Source organism: Mustela putorius, unplaced genomic scaffold, assembly GCF_011764305.1.
Source record: "Mustela putorius furo isolate JIRA1106 unplaced genomic scaffold, ASM1176430v1.1 tig00537248_pilon_pilon_pilon, whole genome shotgun sequence".
Classification (NCBI taxonomy): Eukaryota; Metazoa; Chordata; class Mammalia; order Carnivora; family Mustelidae; genus Mustela; species Mustela putorius.
This window is the reverse complement of record NW_025422387.1, coordinates 12,842,521-12,860,315: the sequence shown is the minus strand read 5'-3', so window position 1 is coordinate 12,860,315 and position 17,795 is coordinate 12,842,521. Positions and strand designations below refer to the sequence as shown.

At 51.9% G+C, this 17,795-nt stretch overlaps 2 long non-coding RNA genes across 2 annotated transcripts; one reads left to right on the top strand and one right to left on the bottom strand.

Moving 5' to 3' along the window:
- Positions 1–6,080: 6,080 nt before the first annotated feature.
- On the top strand, positions 6,081–15,058 carry LOC123390143. The gene is made up of 3 exons (XR_006604764.1): positions 6,081–6,176; positions 9,656–9,771; positions 14,976–15,058. It is a non-coding gene; the product is annotated as an uncharacterized LOC123390143 (long non-coding RNA).
- On the bottom strand, positions 11,944–17,782 carry LOC123390144. The gene is made up of 2 exons (XR_006604765.1): positions 16,580–17,782; positions 11,944–16,356 (listed from the first exon to the last, which is right to left on the bottom strand). It is a non-coding gene; the product is annotated as an uncharacterized LOC123390144 (long non-coding RNA).
- Between the last annotated feature and the right edge of the window lie 13 nt (positions 17,783–17,795).

Here is a 17,795-nt window from a genome sequence, read left to right as displayed (position 1 = left end):
AGCCTCGGCTCTCCCTGTCATTACAGCTGGGGCGGGGCGGGCAGGTTTGGAGCCAGAATGGGGAGATTCATTGTGTGACCTGGAGAAGAAAGTCCCGCCTGGGACCTGGGCTGGGGCCGGGGTGAGGTCTCTCAGTGGGTGGCTCTGTCCCCAGTGCGTTTGTGTGTGGATTTGAGTGGGTGGAGCGGGCGAGTGTGTTTATGCACGGATGGGGCTGTGTTTATTTATGGGCGAGTCCGCTGACGGGTGTGTGCTGCTCCTTCCTCGCTAGGCCTCTTTGCCACAACCCCACAGAGCCTGCATCCACCTTCTCATTTCAAGGATGCCTGCAGCCCCGAAGCCAGCAGGAGAGGAGGGAGGGTGTACAGCTAGAAAGCAGAAATAGCCATCATTAGCATTTTCCCAGCACTTTCCATGTGCTGGCTTTTGTTCTAAGCCTTTGAATTTATGGATATTAACTCATGGAATCCCTCCTACAACCCTACATAGAAGGGGCTTTAAAAAAAATTAACAAACAATGTATTATTTGCCCCTGGGGTACAGGTCTGTGAATCGTCAGGCTTACACACTTCACAGCCCTCAGCATAGCACGTACCCTCCCCAATGTCCATCACCTAGCCCCCCTGTCCCTCCCGCTTCTCCCCCCAGCAGCCCTCAGTTTATTTCCTGAGATTAAGAGTTTCTTATGGGGCGCCTGGGTAGCTCAGTGGGTTAAGCCACTGCCTTCAGCTCAGGTCATGATCTCAGGGTCCTGGGATCGAGTCCTGCATCAGGCTCTTTACTCAGTAGGGAGCCTGCTTCCCTCTCTCTCTCTCTCTCTGCCTGCCTCTCCATCTACTTGTGATCTCTCTCTGTCAAATAAATAAATAAAATCTTTAAAAAAAAAAAAAAGAGTTTCTTATGGTTTGTCTCCCTCCCGATCCTACCTTGTTTCATTTTTTCCCTCTCTACCCCCCAAACCCCCCTCGCCTATCAAATTCCTCATATCAGAGAGATCATATGATAATTGTCTTTCTCTAATTGACTTATTTCGCTCAGCATAATACCTTCTAGTTCCATCCACGTCATTGTAAATGGCAAGATTTCGTTTGAGAGCTGCATAGTATTCCATTGTGTATATCTCTCACATCTTCTTTATCCATTCATCTGTTGATGGACACCTAGATTCTTTCCATAGTTTGGCTATTGTGGACATTGCTGCTATAAACATTCAGGTGCACGTGCCCGGAGGGGGCTTTATTATCCCCGTTTTACTGCTGAGAAAACCGAGGCTCAGTGAGATTATAGGACTCACCGGTGTCTACACACCCGGTTAAGTGGCAGAGCTGCGATTCGAACTTAGGCAGTCTGGCTCTTGACCCTTCTGCTGCACTACCTCTTACCATCACAGTCATGGCTCACATCTATTGAGCACTGACTGTGTACCTGGCCATGAGCCCAGCACTTTATTCTTGACCTCACTGGACCCTTATGGTTCGGAGAGGTGAAGCCACCTGCCAAGGGCCACACTTGGGGGAACTCGGGGCCCCGGTTTCATCTAGTGATCCTCCCACATGCCTGCTGTATGCGGTACCCATCCCCTCCGCCCCCACGTTCTCATCACGTATCTGGGTCAGGCCAACCTTCCATTTTGGGCAGCTACTCATCCTGCTGGCACAGCCACCTGGAGAGGAGTCAGTAAACCCTGCATCTGGCTGTCATTAGCCAGATGAAAACATGGGGACAGGCCCAGGAGGAGCCAGGGAGGGAATGGGGCCTCCAGGCTGGCTCTCTCTGGGAAGGAAAGATCCTGTGGGATACGTGTGTGTGTTGGGGCAGGGGTGGGGGGCAATAGTAGACCCCAGGTTCCAGAACAACAGATGTTCACTTAGCTGCTTTCTTCTTAGAGCTTTTTTTTTTTTTTAAAGATTTTATTTATTTATTTAACAGACAGAGATCATAAGTAGGCAGAGAGGCAAGCAGAGAGAGAGGAGGAAGCAGGCTCCCTGCCGAGCAGAGAGCCCGATGCGATGCGCCCGATGCGATGCGGGGCTCGATCCCAGGACCCTGAGATCATGACCCGAGCCAAAGGCAGAGGCTGACACCACTGAGCTACCCAGGTGCCCCTAGAGCTTTCACCTGGGAAGGACCAGAGGTCATCCTGGAACAGGCAGCCCAGGGGGAGGGTGACCTCACCCTGCAGCCGGGAAACGGGGACCCAGGAGGGAGCAGCAGCAACCTGAGGTCACCCCGGTGGCGACAAAGACATCGTTGTTTCACTAACCACTTTCGTGTCCTTTCCTTCCTTCCACAGCAGCAAGACCCCACGTTCCCTCTTCCCCTAGGTATTTCCAGCCCCTGGCTCTGCCCAGCCTCACCACCCTCAACCCCCCCCAACGCCCCCCCCCCCCCCCCCCCGCCCTTAACCTGCAGGCCCAGCCCTAACCCTGTGTGGGGCGTGGTCTTACAGGGACTGAAGGAGGGGGCTCTGTGGCTCCCTCAAAGGCATAGCGTTCTTGCTTACCGTGTTCTCTACAATTCTAGGGGTCTGGAGCTTTCGTTCCAGGCATGAGGGCAGATCCAGGTCCAGGAAGACCCGTCTCAGAGTTCCCCCTAGAGCCCAACACACCTTCCAGCAAATGGGGGGTGCATATGCTCATTTCCTTTTTTCTTATCTTTCTCAGAGTCCCCCAACGGGTGACGGGTGACGCTATTGGAATTTCCAAGAGGGCAGCATCCTTGGGAGCCTCGCTCACAGCAGCGTCCCCTGTGCCTAGAAGGGGTGCCTGGTGCCTTATGGGAGCTCAGTAGATCTGGGTCGAGCAGATGATGTCGTGTTAGCAGCCCAGGGTCCGAATTGCCTTGCCTACATGGGACCGACCCTGTGCACAGTAACAGCACCAGACTGTTAACGAAAATTTCCGGGGTTCTTAGGAGGGACCGAGTGAAATGGTTTCCAAGCATGCTCTGTCTTTATTCCTCACGACAGCCCCCCTCCCAGAAGTTTCGCTCTCATCATCTCCATCTCACAGGCGAAGAAACAGGTTCAACAGGAAGGAGCTCGTCCAAGACCACCAGCTTGTGACTTCTAAACCCCGCTGAGTCTCAGCCTCGGGCCCAGCCCCCAGTGCTCCTTCCTTCAGCAAACACCCGTGCAAAAACAGATGATTAATAAATAAAACAACCCACATACTCTCTCCCTGCACAAGTCAATGCCCTCATAGTCCCACACGGCTAATGCTTATTGATTGAGTTCTGGCCTCCTTTTACTATTATCTCTCAAATTCTTTCCAGGGACTGCTTTCTCTGACCACCTCTATAGGTAGTAGTAGTAGTAGTAATAATAATAATAATAATAATGATAATACTTAATTAACCTTTTGTAAGAGTTGTATTTTGCATAAATCTATTTACTCCTATTCCAATTTGCTCTACGATAGGTATGATTATCCCTGCTCACAGATGACAATGTTGAGGCACAGAGAGGTTAAGTAACTCACTGAAGCTGACCCAGCGACTCCGTGGCAGAGCTGAGACCCAAATCCAGGCAACTGACTCCAGAGCCCGTGCTCCGAACCACCACATGATTCCGTAACAACCACCCCTAGCACGAAAACAGTAAAGGTCCCACCATTATTTGAGACCCCTTATGTGCCAAGCTCTACTTGACGCACTAGATGCCTTACCTCTCTCTTCATCTTCATGGCAGCCCTATGAGGCAGGAGTATATTGCCTTTTTTTTTTTTAAAGATTTTATTTATTTATTTGACAGACAGAGATCACAAGTGGGCAGAGAGGGAGGCAGAGAGAGAGGGGGAAGCAGGCTCCCTGCTGAGCAGAGAGCCTGATGCGGGGTTTGATCCCAGGACCCTGGGATCACAACCTGAGCCGAAGGCAGAGGCTTATCCTACTGAGCCATCCAAGTGCCCCCAGAAGTATATTGTTAACCCCATTTTATGTTGTTGTTGTTGTTTAAAAGATTTATGTATTTATTTATTGGACAGATCAGGAGAGAGGGAGGGAGAGAGCACAGGCAGGAGGAGCAGGAGAGGGAGAAACAGGCTCTCTGCATAGCAGGGCTCGATCGCAGGAGCCTGGGATCATGACCTGAGCCGAAGGCAGACTCTTAACTGACTGAGCCCCCCAGGTGCCCCAACCCCATTTTGTGTTGAAAAGTAAAGGCACAGAGTCAGATCTCTGCCAGTGGCTAAGCCTGTGCTCTTTGCTGCCCAGTGGGGAGCAAGGGCTCTCTGAACCCAAAGGGACCCAACAGACCACAGCTGACCTTGAGGACACCAGCCCATCTCTCCCTCTACGCCCTCACTGGGCCTGAAAACTTCTTTTGGCCCCTTGCAGCCTTTCTCAGGAGAACAGGTGACACGAGGATCCCACTGACATCCGGGAGCCTGGAGGCTTCCTGGGACAAGCCCCCACCTTGTCAGCCAGAGGGATCCTTACATGTCACCCGCGCAAAATCTGCTTAGAGCCAGGCCAGGGGCATGGGGTCAGGGGTTCAGTGGACCCAGTGGGAGTCAGGGGTCACTAGGGGCTCCTCTTACCTGCATGTGTCTCTGGGAGTAGGGAGTCAGGGGTCAGCTGTGGGTGGAGAGGCTCATCCCACTCACCCCTAGCCATCTCCAAAGAGGGATGCCCCCAGCCAAGGGCTCTCAGGGGCCCCTCCTCTTACTCCTGAGCCTATCACAGCTTCCGAAATCCCCTTTCATGGCCCAAATAGTTATTCTGCAACAAGGGAAATAATCTCTCAACTAACCAGGTCTTTAAAGAAATGATAGTGTTGGCCTTTATACCTTAAGAAAGACAGTAAAGCCTGGTGGATGAGAACTTAAACAGACCCGGCCTTGTCATCTGTAAAAGGCGGATGACAGCAGTACCTATGTCACCAGGTAACTGGCATGGATCGTGAGGTGGGAAGCAGTTGGGGAGGTGGGCATGGGCCAGATGATGTAGGACCTTGTGGACCCCATTTAGGAGTTAGGCTCTGAGCTCTTTGAGGACCCATTGAACTGTTTGGAGAAGGAGCATGGTGTGATGAGATCTGAGTTCTAGGAAAATCACCGGCCACTGGTGGAGAGGGCACTGGGGGGGCAAAATTCCAGCAAAGGAGACTGTCGTAGGGTCCAGGGAAGATGGCGGCTTGGCCTGGGCTGTTGACTGAGCAGAGAGAAACTGTGGATATAATTCACGATATATTAAAGAAGCAGAAGCACTTTGACTGAGAGATAGGACTGGAGGAGAGGAGAGGGTACATCCGATGACCGCCCAGGGTTTAGAGGTGGGCAGCCAGTGGGTGGTGGTGCCAATCAAGGAACACGTGAGGAGGGGCAGATGCAGGGAGTGGGGGGGGTCTTTTCATTATTCATTCATTGCATATTTATTAAGTTCTTATATGCAAAGGACTAGCCTAGGGGCTAGAGATGGGACAAAAGTCTCTGTTCTCATGTCTGTCAAATAAATAGTCGAATCAACAATTAAAACAATTTTAGAAACTAAAAAGCTTCATGAAGAAAGTGAACGCTGCTGGCTACCTTTCTGATCTGATTCCCTGCTGTCAGCCACCACTCGCTCCCTATGCTAGAGTCTTCTGATTTCCTTTCAGTCCTTTGGACAGAAGAGCCACCCCTATTCCTGTCTGAGGACTTCTCTCCTGCTGTTCCCACAGCCCCTTGACACTGTTCCCCCAGATTTCCTCAAGACTGGTCTGTCCCTTCATTTTTGTCTCTACTTAAATTTCTCCTTCCAACCACTCGATCTACAGTCAGGTTCTCTTCCGTCAGCTGGTTCTATTTTATGCTTCGATTGTATTTATTTATTTTTATTTGACAGAGATTACAAGTAGGCAGAGAGGCAGGCCGAGAGAGGAGGAAGCAGGCTCCCTGCTGAGCAGAGAGCCCATTGCAGGGCTGGATCATAGGACCTGAGATCATGACCCGAGCCAAAGGCAGAGACTTTAACCCACTGAGTCACCCAGTTATCTGTCTTTTCTGTTACAATGTCAGCTCCCCGGGAGGTCGAGGGTAGGGACTTTGGTCTGATTGTTTAAGGCTGTGTCATCGGCACCTAGGACAGTACATAGCTGGGATTCAGAGCACAGGATAGGAAGCCGCATTCTCCGCGTAACCAGTGTGGCCAATGAATTGTGAGCAGAAGTGAGTTCTGTTGCTGTCAGTTCAAAGCATGTGAGTAGCCCAGGGGACACCTCAGCAGAACAGGGGGAGGACCCTTAGGGGATATCTCTTCCTTCTGTATGACATCACTGATGAGTAGAGTGTCCCCGCTGATGGCTAGGCTTCCAAACCCTGTCCTTTGGTGATGGTGGTTGGTATTGCTTCAAAGGCACTTCCTCAAGGTTAGTATCATTCTAATAAACCTGTCTATCTGCTTCTCTGCTAATGTCCCACCTGAGAAAGAGGCACCTAGTCCTCTCAGTCTGGGCCATTTAGGTAGTGCTGATGGAGGCACTTATGCAGAGGGGTGGTTCCGAGGTCTGTGGAGGCAGGGAGAGCTGGAGAGTCTGTAAACTTGAGGCCCTTCTTCTCCAGATACCTGAGGTCAGAGGGGAAGCTGGTTTGACCAGTTGGTGTCCAAAGACAACTGCTTTGGGAAGTTGGTTTTTGTTGTTGTTGTTTTGGTTTTTTAGGTCTGGGAATGACAGCTCCTAGGAGGGGTTAGCCGGAGAGGGTCCTTATGGTGTGTTAATAGTCTGTCTTCTTGCTGGCATGGTGTCCCACAAAGTCTTCAGAAACTGAGACCCTTACATCTTACTGCTCTGCTTGCATGGCCTCAATTCCCAGACCCATCTCAGGGACCAGGGAGCCCCCTGAGTTCTAGCCATCCTATCTGCGTTCCAGCCAGCGGGAAGAGAAAAGGGATGAAGAGGAAGGGGGAAAGCACATGACAAATCCCTTCTATAGAAATATCTGGAAGCTACCATGGAAAGTTCTGCCTGTATCTCATTGGCCCAAATTAGTCACATGTCCATAGCTAGCTGCAAGGAATGCTGGGTAATGTAGTCTTTATTCTGCGTGGCAATGAACCTAGTTGACATTATTACTCTGGAGGAAAGGGCCATAGCTTTTGGGAGGCAACTGAGAACTCTGCCATATCCTGAGAGAGTGTAGACAGATTTTGCGGAAGCATCCTAAAGGCTTCAAGTCGGGCCTGGATGGAAAACCAGTAGGGAATATGTCCTTCTCTGCACTAAAATGTTGGTATTTTCATATGTAAAAACATTGCCTGGGATTTCAAGGGATTCACAGACTCTCTGAAGCCCAAGCATGGAAGGCCATGGATTCGGAATCTAGAAATAGGGTTCAAGGTGAGGGAGATGGAAGGAAAAAACCAGACTCTGTGCGTGTGTGCCTCTGTGTGTGCCTGTGTGTGCACACTTGTTCCAACCCCTTTCCTTTTGGCAACATGAGTCTATGTGATGTGGTTGGTGCTGTTTATTTTGGGTTTAGATTTGAGAGTAGATTGTCAAAGGCACCCAGTGTTCCACCTTGAGAAAGCATCTGACTAGTTTCACTGGCAATAGACAAAAAGCAGACAGAAAGACAAACTGCCGTGAGTCATTCCATCATGGGCAGCCGTGGCTGCAGGAGGCTTTGGAGCCAGCATTCAGAGGCAGTGAAAACCCTGTGGTCATGGGTGGAAAGGCCTGACAGTGCCCCGTGTCCTTCCTCTAGAAGACTGACGTTAGAACTACTCTGGTTGAAAATGTTGATGAACTATCAGGGTGGAGATACACCTGGGGAAATCGCCAGGTTCTTGGGAGACTCTAGATTCTTCCGAGTGGAAAAGAGACTCGTGGAGGGAGGCAGCTGGGGAGGCAGCTGGGAGTGCCTCCCTGGAGAATTTAGTATTTGAGGTGATGAAAGGTGTGAGAACATTGGACCTTTGCCGAGGTGACCTGGAACCGTCCCAGAAACTTGTCGTGAGCTTACCTGTAGGCAACTGAGCCTACCCCCACCCACACACATACTTTTTTGGTATCAATAACATTGATATTAAGTCAGGCATTGGGCTAAGTGCTTTACTTGTATCCTATCTTCAGGGCACCCTTGTGAGACTGATACTTTTAGCTTCCCCACTGGAAAGATGAGGAACTGGAGGCTCAGAGAGGTCAAGCCACTTACACATAGAGGCACAGCAAAGAAGTGGCAGTCAGGCTCAAACCCAGGTCTTGTGACTCCCAATTCTTGTTCTTAGCCATTGCCTTTTTTTTTTTTTTTTAAAGATTTCACTTGTTTATTTGACAGACAGAGATCACAAGTAGACAGAGAGGCAGGCAGAGAGAGGAGGAAGCAGGCTCCCTGCTGAGCAGAGAGCCCGATGTGGGACTCGATCCCAGGACCCCGGGATCATGACCTGAGCCGAAGGCAGCGGCTTAGCCCACTGAGCCACCCAGGCGCCCCTAGCCATTGCCTCTTAAAGACCACACCCTTCTCTAATCCTAGAGACTGTACCCCTGAGCTTGGCACAGAGCTGGATGAATGGTAGGGGCTCACATCTGTCTGCCTCACCGCCATACTGCTTTCTCTCACTCCCAGGGAGGGACACAGCTTCTCGTGGGTAGAATATGTGCATGAAAGATCCTCAGGGTGCATGTGTGGGACGTGCCCCTGCTTTGCCACAGGTCTCCTAGCCGTCCTCCCCACCCTCGACCTAATGTAAAAGTTAACCAGTTCAAAATGCATGAGACTTGGAAGGAAGCAGAGCTGACAACCCCAGGCAGATTTAATCATTTGACAGACACCAGTGCTGAGCACGGCACACCCTCTGCGGACACGGATGGGGAATGGATGAGGCAGACAAGGCTTCTGTCCTCTTGGAGATGGGCAGTAAACAAGTAAACAAACTAGGTGCGGGCGGTAATAGCGCTATGGAAGGAATGCACGGGGTAGGCGGGGGACCAAGAGCCTACTTTTGGCAGGTGGGTGTCATTGCTCTGGTCTTGTACACACGCAATACCCCTGCCTGCGATCCCCAGCGCCCCCCCTTTCCTGAGCTCCCTTTTCTGGCCTGACCTACTCTGCTCGTTTCCCGGCCGTCAGCCAAGAGGTCCGTTTTTCTGTGATGCCTTCCTTGAACCTCCTAGGTGGCTCTGGGCGTCCCTTCAGACTCAGTGCATCCTGGGGTCAGTTGTGCTACTTCCCTAACTGTGTAAGTGGGGCCACCTCTTCTGAGCCACAGAAACTGTGCCTCAGTTTCTTCATCCATAAAATCAGCGTAAATATAGTCCCTGCCTCCTAAGAACGTAGCAAGGATGAAATAATATAAGTATTTTAGGTTAATCTACATATGTCAAGGGCTCGGAGTTGTACCCACGGGTCTCCCGTGAGCGTGGGGTGTTGCTGCTGGCGCTCTCAGTACCGTTGCCGCGGCTAGGAGCACACCTAGCTCCCGCACCGAGCGGCACCCAGCATTTAAGGTGTCATGTAATCCAGTGGTTCCCAGTCCTGGGTTCCTAACGGTATGGCCGGGAGGCCTTTGAAAACACCACCACCGGGCAGCCACCCTCAGCAGCCCTTATTATCGGGGTCCGGTGGGACTCAAGCACGTGCGTGGCTTTGTACAGTTCACAGTTCATTCTAACGCATAGCCAAGCATTAAGAACCACTGGCCTAACCCAGTTTCTTTTCACGGGTGAAATACATAGGATCCAGAGTGCCTACCTCGTGGGAAGCTCGGTTTTCTGATGTCCTCCTGACTCCCCTGCTTTCCTGACAGCCTTCGCCCTAAGAGAAGCTGTGCGCGTCCCTGGGACCGTGGAAGGTAAGGATGTGGGCTGCATGCAGCCCCAGCTCCGTCCCTGGGCAGCTGCTGATCTGGCCTGAGAGAGCGCTCTCCCTCTCCTGCAGCCCGCACAGAGGAGGCTGGGGAGGCGGTGGGCTGCCTCTTCAGACCAAGAGCCAGAAGGACACCAGATTCCCATAACTGGGAGCCAGAGCAGGAGGTAAAAAGACAGAGGCCTCTTTCATGAGTCACTGAGGCTGGCCTCACAGACTCCTGGCGGCCACATTTTTCAGAAAAACTCATGGGGGGCCCTTAGGAAGGGCTAGCTCTGAATTCAGGGGCTCCCACCTTCAGAGGCAAAGAGGCGCAGCAGAAATGGTCCCGGAGCTCATAAACCGAGATTCAAATGCCTTTAGCCATGCAGTACACCCTCTGGGACCCTCAACTTTCTCATCTGTCAAATGGGGCTAACCAGGGTTATGATGAAAAGGGAGTTAAGTTGAGGCATGAAAAGGGCTTGGCACATGATTGTTGAACTGTAAAATGTAATTTTTACTCTTACTACTATTATTATTTATTGAGGAAGCCTCATAAGGGGACATGGGTGGCTGCCTTTCCCTAAAACCTGTTTGGGAGGAAAGAAATCAGTGCATGGGGTGGTGGCAGCAGCGGCAGCGGTCCCAGTGGATAGCAACAGATTTACCCCAGCGAGGCTGTCCCCTTCAACAATTTTGAGGACACCTGGGTGGCTCAGTTGGTTGAGCATCTGCCTTCGGCTCCAGTCATGATCCCAGGGTGCTGGGATCGAGTCCCACACCAGGCTCCCTGCTCAGCGGGGAGTCTGTTTCTCCCTCTCCCTTTGTGTTCTCCTCCCCCCTTCAAATAAATAAATACAGTCTTAAAAAAAATTTAAGGGAGAGTTCCAGGGAGGCAAGATACAAGGGGAGGTGACGGTGGTAACCTATTCTGTTTGCTCTCTCTCTCCTAGCTGAGAGCCTCGGCAGGTGTAGATAGGGCTGTGATGGAGGAGCTGTAGCCCAGGAGTTGGGGGGGTGCTGTCTGGCCGGTGGGATGATCTGTATTTTCCGTGCATGTGTTTGTATTAACTTTTTTTTTGACTTGCATAATGTTTGGGGGGGAAAAAGCATGAGTCAGGCACATTTTAAAAATCAGTACTTTTTTTTTTCTAAAAATTCATCCTCTTGAGAAATGGGGAGATATGGCCACTCTGAGCTGAGCCGGCCACCTGACTGTGGGGTACTGGACTCCCCAGGGCCCCACGGTCCTAACCCTGTCCACTTCCCTCACCTGCCTGCCCCTGTGAGTGTTTTCAAGCTCTGATCCCCACAGCAGGAAACTCTGACGCTGGATACTGAGGACATTTCTGGAGGCTTCCACAGAGCCTTGCAGGAACCCTACTCTTCCCAGTTGGCCACTTACGGCTGTCTTCATACACCCCACTCCCCTAGCTCAGTCTCGGGTTAGGGAACAGTAGTCACGCTCACTAACATTCACGGAGTGCTTCCCAGACATCATGTTTTTTAGAGCCACATTCCAGTTAGTTCCCACAGCAGCCCAGGGAGACAGCGGCTGCCTCCATTTTACAGATGAGCAAACCGAGCCCCGGCGGGGTGTCATCCTAGCTCCCTGAGAGCAATGGCAGGGTCTTAGAATCCGGGTCTTTGGACTCCTGCATCTTTGCCGTCCACATTGAACTTCCTCCTGCCCGTGAAGGCGTGGGAGAAACACTGTTCTATCAGAGAACGGCTTCCTCTCCGCGTTAGCTGAAGCGTCGTGGGGCAGAGCGGTGGATGGTCAGGTCCTGCGTCAGCCTGCCTGGATCCTATCACTGATACCGCGGCCTTGGGCAAGTGACTTTGCTTTACAGGGCCTCAGTTTCCTTCTCGGTAGGAAGGGGATTCCTGCCTACGTCCTCGGCTTGTGGGGAAGACTAAGACACACGGATTTAAAATGTTTGCGGAAAGGATTCCTGAGGCATTTGTGGATGCTCTGAATGTCTATGTAAAACCAAAGCGTCTACAGGCTTGTTTTGAGGACTAAAGAAAGGAGAGAGGAGCCTGTGACCGTGTGTGTGCAGGCAGCAGGTTGTGCCCAGGGGTTCCCTGTCCCGTCTCCCTGCCGCACCTCCCCCGCCCTGCTTCTGGGTACCCCACGCAGACGGAGGATGCTGGGCCACATATGAGAACACCATACCATGGAACCTTTTATTAGAACAGAGACATGTTTCGTCCAGGCTGAAAAATCGGGAACCCCGGGAAGGTTATGTTTAGCTGTGGACACCAGAAATCCAACAAGCCATGGCCGGTCTGTCACTGGGTAGAAGACAGGGTCCCAAGATGCTGGAGGACACAGGAGCTTCTCCCCTCTCTGATGTAGACGCTCCAGGCAGAGGCTGGCTGCTTAGGCCGAGCTGGGCTGGTGGTGGGTCCCCTGGCTTGGGGTTTTCCAGATGGGACTTCCAGCCCCGCCCCGAAGTGGAGAGATGGCCTTGGGGTGCGCCAAGCCTGCTGGTGGGTGCTGCTAGGTCCTTGACCAATGACTGCTTGAGGGAGCAGCCAAGAATTGGGAGAGAAAGTGCTGCACAAAGTCCTCATAGCAGGGGCCTGGCAAAAAAAGAGCTCCCAAGAGAGTGGGGCACGGAGCCAGGAGGCTCTGAGCTCAAGGGAGTTTCAGCATACCAGTTCCCCCTTCCCGGGCCTCAGTTTTCTCATCTGAAAAACGGCAGCACGACCCATGTCCCTGGCTTGTTCGAACAACCATACAAAATACGGCCTGACATGAAGGATAGTGGTGAACTCCAGAGGACAGTGAAGCCCTCTTGGTCTCTCCTTTGATAACTGGATGGCTAGGCTTGGAGAGAAGACCGAGCTACCAGAGGGCTTCTCTGACCCAGGCAACACGAGTTCTATCAGGTGGTAGCACCTGGAAGCCTTTCATTTTTGACTGCAGGACTGAGCTATGATGACCTCTCCCTACAAATGAAGTCCATGCCCTGGTTTTTAATTTCCTTCCTTGGGAGACATCCTTCGACCTACAGATGGCAGAAGACACCAGGGACCGTATACCTGACAGTCTGGAGCTCAGAGCACCAGAGTCAGAACCCCGGCCCTCTACTCTGCCACGAACACTTAGGCCAAGTCCCATTTTACAGATGATAACACTGAGGCCCGAGACCCACTCCATTTTCTCCAGACAGACACACACACACACACAGGCCAGAGAATCACAAAGGAATGTTGTTCCAGTCTCTTTGGCTCAACTTGTTAGAAGATGAGGCATAGCTTTTCTCGGCCAGAGAAAAGGAATTACAACTTTCTCTCTCTCTCTCTCTCTTTTTTTTTCCCCAAGGAGTTGTGACTTTTTAATAGAAGTTGGTTCGTGCACAGACATTTTATTCCGCAATTAATTTCCATCAAAATGAGGTTTTCCCGGAGATAACCAGTGTTTTAGTTCCATTTGAGTTTAATTTGTATGACTGAAGACTCCGTTTCTGCCAATTCCAATTTGCTGGGTGATTCTAGCACTCATTACCTGGGCGATAAAGCCCCTTGCTGCAGACAGCTGCACCCAGAGTTAGGAGATGGACCAGTTTCCAGTAACAATTCAGGGAAAGAGGGGGTCCCTCTCCTCTCCTGATACCACTCAATAAATAGGGAATAAATTATTAAATAAGCCATGTTCTGATGAGGGGGCCCCCATCATGGTATTTACAATGCAAAACAACCCCCCCCCAAGATAAACCCTCAATAAATTAAAAAAAAAAAAAAAAAAACAGCCCAAAGCACCAGCCACAGAGGGGAGATGCTGAGTCTGTATCACAGGCTCACTGGTGTAGAAGTGAGGAAGAGGTTGCAGTTGATGCTGGAGGTAGCCTGAGCTCCTCAGCTCACGTGGCTGGCTAATGGAGGAGGCAGCATTTTGAGGAATCCTGGTTTGTTTTTTAACCAAAACTTTCTATTTAGCTGAGGAGCAAAGCAAGGCAAGACATATGCTCGTGAGACTGTTCTGACTATTCGTGGAAAAGAATACAGCAGAGGCGATGACGGGAGTGGGACTTGAAAAAAAGTGCTTGGGAACCTTTGGGAGCACCCAAACATTGGCCCTCTTCAGGCAAAGCCTTTGGGAAAGAGGATGGTTCTGAGCTAATGGATGATGGGGTCTCTCTGAGACCCAGACCCTTGTGTCTTTCAAACATCTTAATTTCCTTTGGCTTCTGGAAGATCGCCTTTCCTTCAAGGAAGGGAAGAAACAGATAAGAATGCAGTTGAACCTCAAGAACTAGAATGTTTCTGGACGGGGGCTTTGAGGGAGTAAGCCTTTCTTAATTTAACTGAAGGGAATTCACATACTAAGTTTTACTCTATTGATTGAGAACCTTCTAAAAATATTTGAGACTGTTTTCCTTTTTCTTCTCAATCCTGGTGAACTCACTCTGTCTTTGGACAATTTCCCAGGCCTCAGGTCACTATTCTGGATTATATCTCAAAAACTCGCCCACTTCTCAAAGAAGGTAATTTCTGGCCTGCAAAAATGGAGTGATCTCTCCAAGTTCATTCATCCAGGAAGGCTGAATGTTTGCTGGGCCTCAAGCCATACCACCCCCCACCCCCCGCCCAATGCTGGCTTTTAAAATAGGTGCACACTACACACAGGTTTCAGGCGATTTGTCTTAATCCCTGGAAGCAGAAGGTAGTGTGGGCGAAGTATGCAGAGGAACACTGATGCCAGGAACTGGGGGCTCTGCTTAAGCATGGTGGTAAGCACGGTTACCAGGGACCCCAACAAGCGTTTTATTTTTGGATGCGTAAGAAGGGAACTGTACGGGAAATTCGAGAAGCAAATTGGCAAGAGGGAGGGACAGATATTCCCTCCCTGAGCCCCCAGCAGGCATTTAAGCAGCCTTCTTGCAAACTTTCCTCTGGCTGGGAGTAAGAGCTGGGTAAAGTCACATTGCCAGGGAAACAACCAGGGATGTTGCAGAAGTCTCACCAAACTCAAAGCTGTACCAGAGGGCTGGTGATTTCAATGCAGTGAATGGGGACTTTGGAAAGGGTGGGACCCTCTCTGGGAAGCAGGGAGACCCTGCTCTTAGAGAGGCAGGATTGCTAAAGACCTCTAGATCCTGGCTTCACGGGCCCCGAAATGACCTTCTTGGGGGAAACTTCCAGCTGCTCCTTTCATCTTTTTTTTTTTTTTCACCCTTTCCTGAATTTCTGCAATAGCTTCGTTCTCTCCTCTGATGGCAAGCAAGAGATCACCGTAAAAGGCTTCTGCTTTGCTTAGCATGGTGGACACTACCTGGAAGAACCTCAGGGGATGGGGAGAAATGAGCTGCCGCTCAGGCCTGAAGCATGTGTTATTTACTCGAAACCAACCAGGTATGCTCAAGAAAGGGAGGGAAGGGTCCTGCCCACTACTGGAGGCCCCGGAGGAAGGACCAGACCAGGTGCCTCTCCTCTCCGCTCACTCCGCTCAATTCTTGCCCTACTCTCTCCTTGTCAACTCCAAGTTCGCTCCAGGTGCTAAACCAGCTATCACTTCAACCACTTTACCCACCCAAACCCAAGGCGGCTACTTCAGTAAGTACTAACAAAGCCTCCTCAGTTGGCCAGAGACCCTACAGCTGTCTCCCAGCAGGTGCCTCTCTGAAGCGTGCACACCAAGATTTCTGACTGTTCAAGTTTTGCCTCAGTTAGGTTAGGCTAACTTTAGATGCCAGCCCCCACGTGAGCTGTGATTCGAATGAATCATTTCAGGGCCTTAGTTCACAAGCCTCATGGCTGTTTTTCATCTTTCTGATCCCCCAGCAAGGCTGCTGGTGGGCAGGGAGCTGGGGTGCAAGCTTGAACCTCACGGACAGAATGACGACCTTGGGTCTGAAGGGCTCCCCTCGGCCCCCATGCCAACTCCAGGATGTCTGGACTTAGAGCTTTGTGGGTCTCCCCTGCACGGACAAAGCCAACATCCCTGCTCAACACCCAACCTCTCAGAGTCCGTCCACAAAGACATGAGGGGGAAAAGCGAGATGCACAGAAATAATTTAGAATCCCCCCCTTGACACACACACACACACACACACACACACACACACACACCCCTCACCATATAAATAAATAAATAGTGGAATACTGCTTATGGCAACTGAGAGAGAGAGAGAGAGAGAGAGAGAAAGTCATCACATAAATAAATAAATAAACATAAATAAATAAAATAAATAATAGGTTTGCTAGGAGCCCCAGGCAGAATGGTCCCCTAGAGTCGTCTGAGGCAGTCTGACTGGAGGCTCTCGGGCCTCTCCCGCTGCTGTCCTGCTAATGAGGTTCCGTGGCTCCGTGATGGGAGAGTGGAGCCCAGTTTGCGTTCCTGGGCAGGGAAGAGGGTTATTTACAGTCACTGTACATGCCCTCCCAGGGCACCTGCCCCTGTCCCAAGCACCTGCCATCCGGCCTTCTGCGATGACAGCATTGGCATCCATCAGTCTGGGCGGGTGGGGCCCAGGGCTGGGCCAGAGGGCATCATGGGAAGGCCGGGTCATCCAGAGCTGTCTGGGGCACCTCGCTCTGCTCTCCTGGTGGAGGAAGGCCTGGTGGGCGGCTGCACAGGCTGATGTGATGGGAGAGATTGGGGGATGGGGGAGATGGGTCACTGCTTTCAAGAAAAAGGATTTTTGTTGTTGTTGTTCACATGTTTTCCTTGGGCTCCAGTGAAGGGTAAGTCCCTGCTCCCCCACAGCTGGCCCCAGTATCCAGAGGCGGGATCTGTCCCCTGCACTATCTCCCTTTGTGCCCTGTCCCGCTGCTGTTGCCACCGCAAACTTGAAACTCACCCACAAGGCTCCGGAAAGCCAGTCAGCTGGTGAGGGGGATGCCCAGGAGTTTATTTTAAGGATCCTCTCCCGCACAACCCTGTTCTCAGTGCCTGCTGGGGATGAAGCAACTGGTGGTATTTGTGGGGTGGAGATCAGCTTACCCGTGCCGCCCAGCCCCGGGGAAGGGGAAGACAGGGTGAGGGCAGGCATGAAGGCGGGGCTGAGCTCTCAGAGAAGCCTCAGAAACTGGCGGAATCCCAGGATACCGAGGATCCCAGCCCCTGTCCCCTTATACTCTGGATTTGGGTCTTTCCCCCCAAAACCTGAGCTCCTGTGCCCCATCCTGGCAAAATTCCTGAGAGGCAAAGGGAGTAGCCCGGGCTGAGGGTGGGTGGGCTCCAGGCTGGGGCGGTCCGGGCGCTGGGGGAGGGGGCAGGCAGGCAGGCACCAACGGGAGGGTAAGGCCAGACTGGCCGGCGCTGGGGGCTGGCAGCTGGCCATGGCACTGGGGGCTGTTCAGCAGATGGTCTCATGGAACGAAGCTGGTGCCAGCTAGCGGGGGCTGAGGCAAATCTGGGATGTGGGGCTGCAGATCAAGCTGTCTTAACTGTCCACTGTGTCCTTTCTCAGGGAGGTTCAGGGGCCCTGTGAAGAGCCAAGAGGCTGGCAAAGCCACATGGGGGGCCTCTCCAGTGCTAGAACCTAATGGACTGCTTTTCCTGACCACACTAACATAATGGCACGGGGGGGGGCGGGGGGGGGAGCAGCAGAATGACCCTTGCCCTTTTGCATCTAGACTCACAATCAGAGAACGAGTGTTTCCTGTCTCCTGACCTTTCCTCCCTATTGAAACATCCACAATCCCGACTCAGAGAGCCCCTCCTCTCCCGCCATGCCCGCAGCCTTCTAGCCTTTGCTCCGGCCTGCCTGGGAGGTGAAAAGCCTGACAGCCTTCCGTTTCCTCTCCTCTCACTCCATGAGGGTCCACACACGCACATCAAGAGGCTGAATGAGGGGAAATGAGAGCAGGTGTGATGCGAGCCTTCCATAGGCAGCCTGTGAGCAGTGGGTGTGCAGAACTCTTTTCCTGGCCAGGGCCAAACACTGGAGTCACAGGCCCATTGCTTCTTACAAAACCTTGAGGTTTTTGGTGCCAACAGAGGGTGGTTCTCTCCGTTCGCCCAGGCCCGAACTGAGCCCCAGGGTGGTGCTGGCGGCGGCTCCTAGCAGCTTG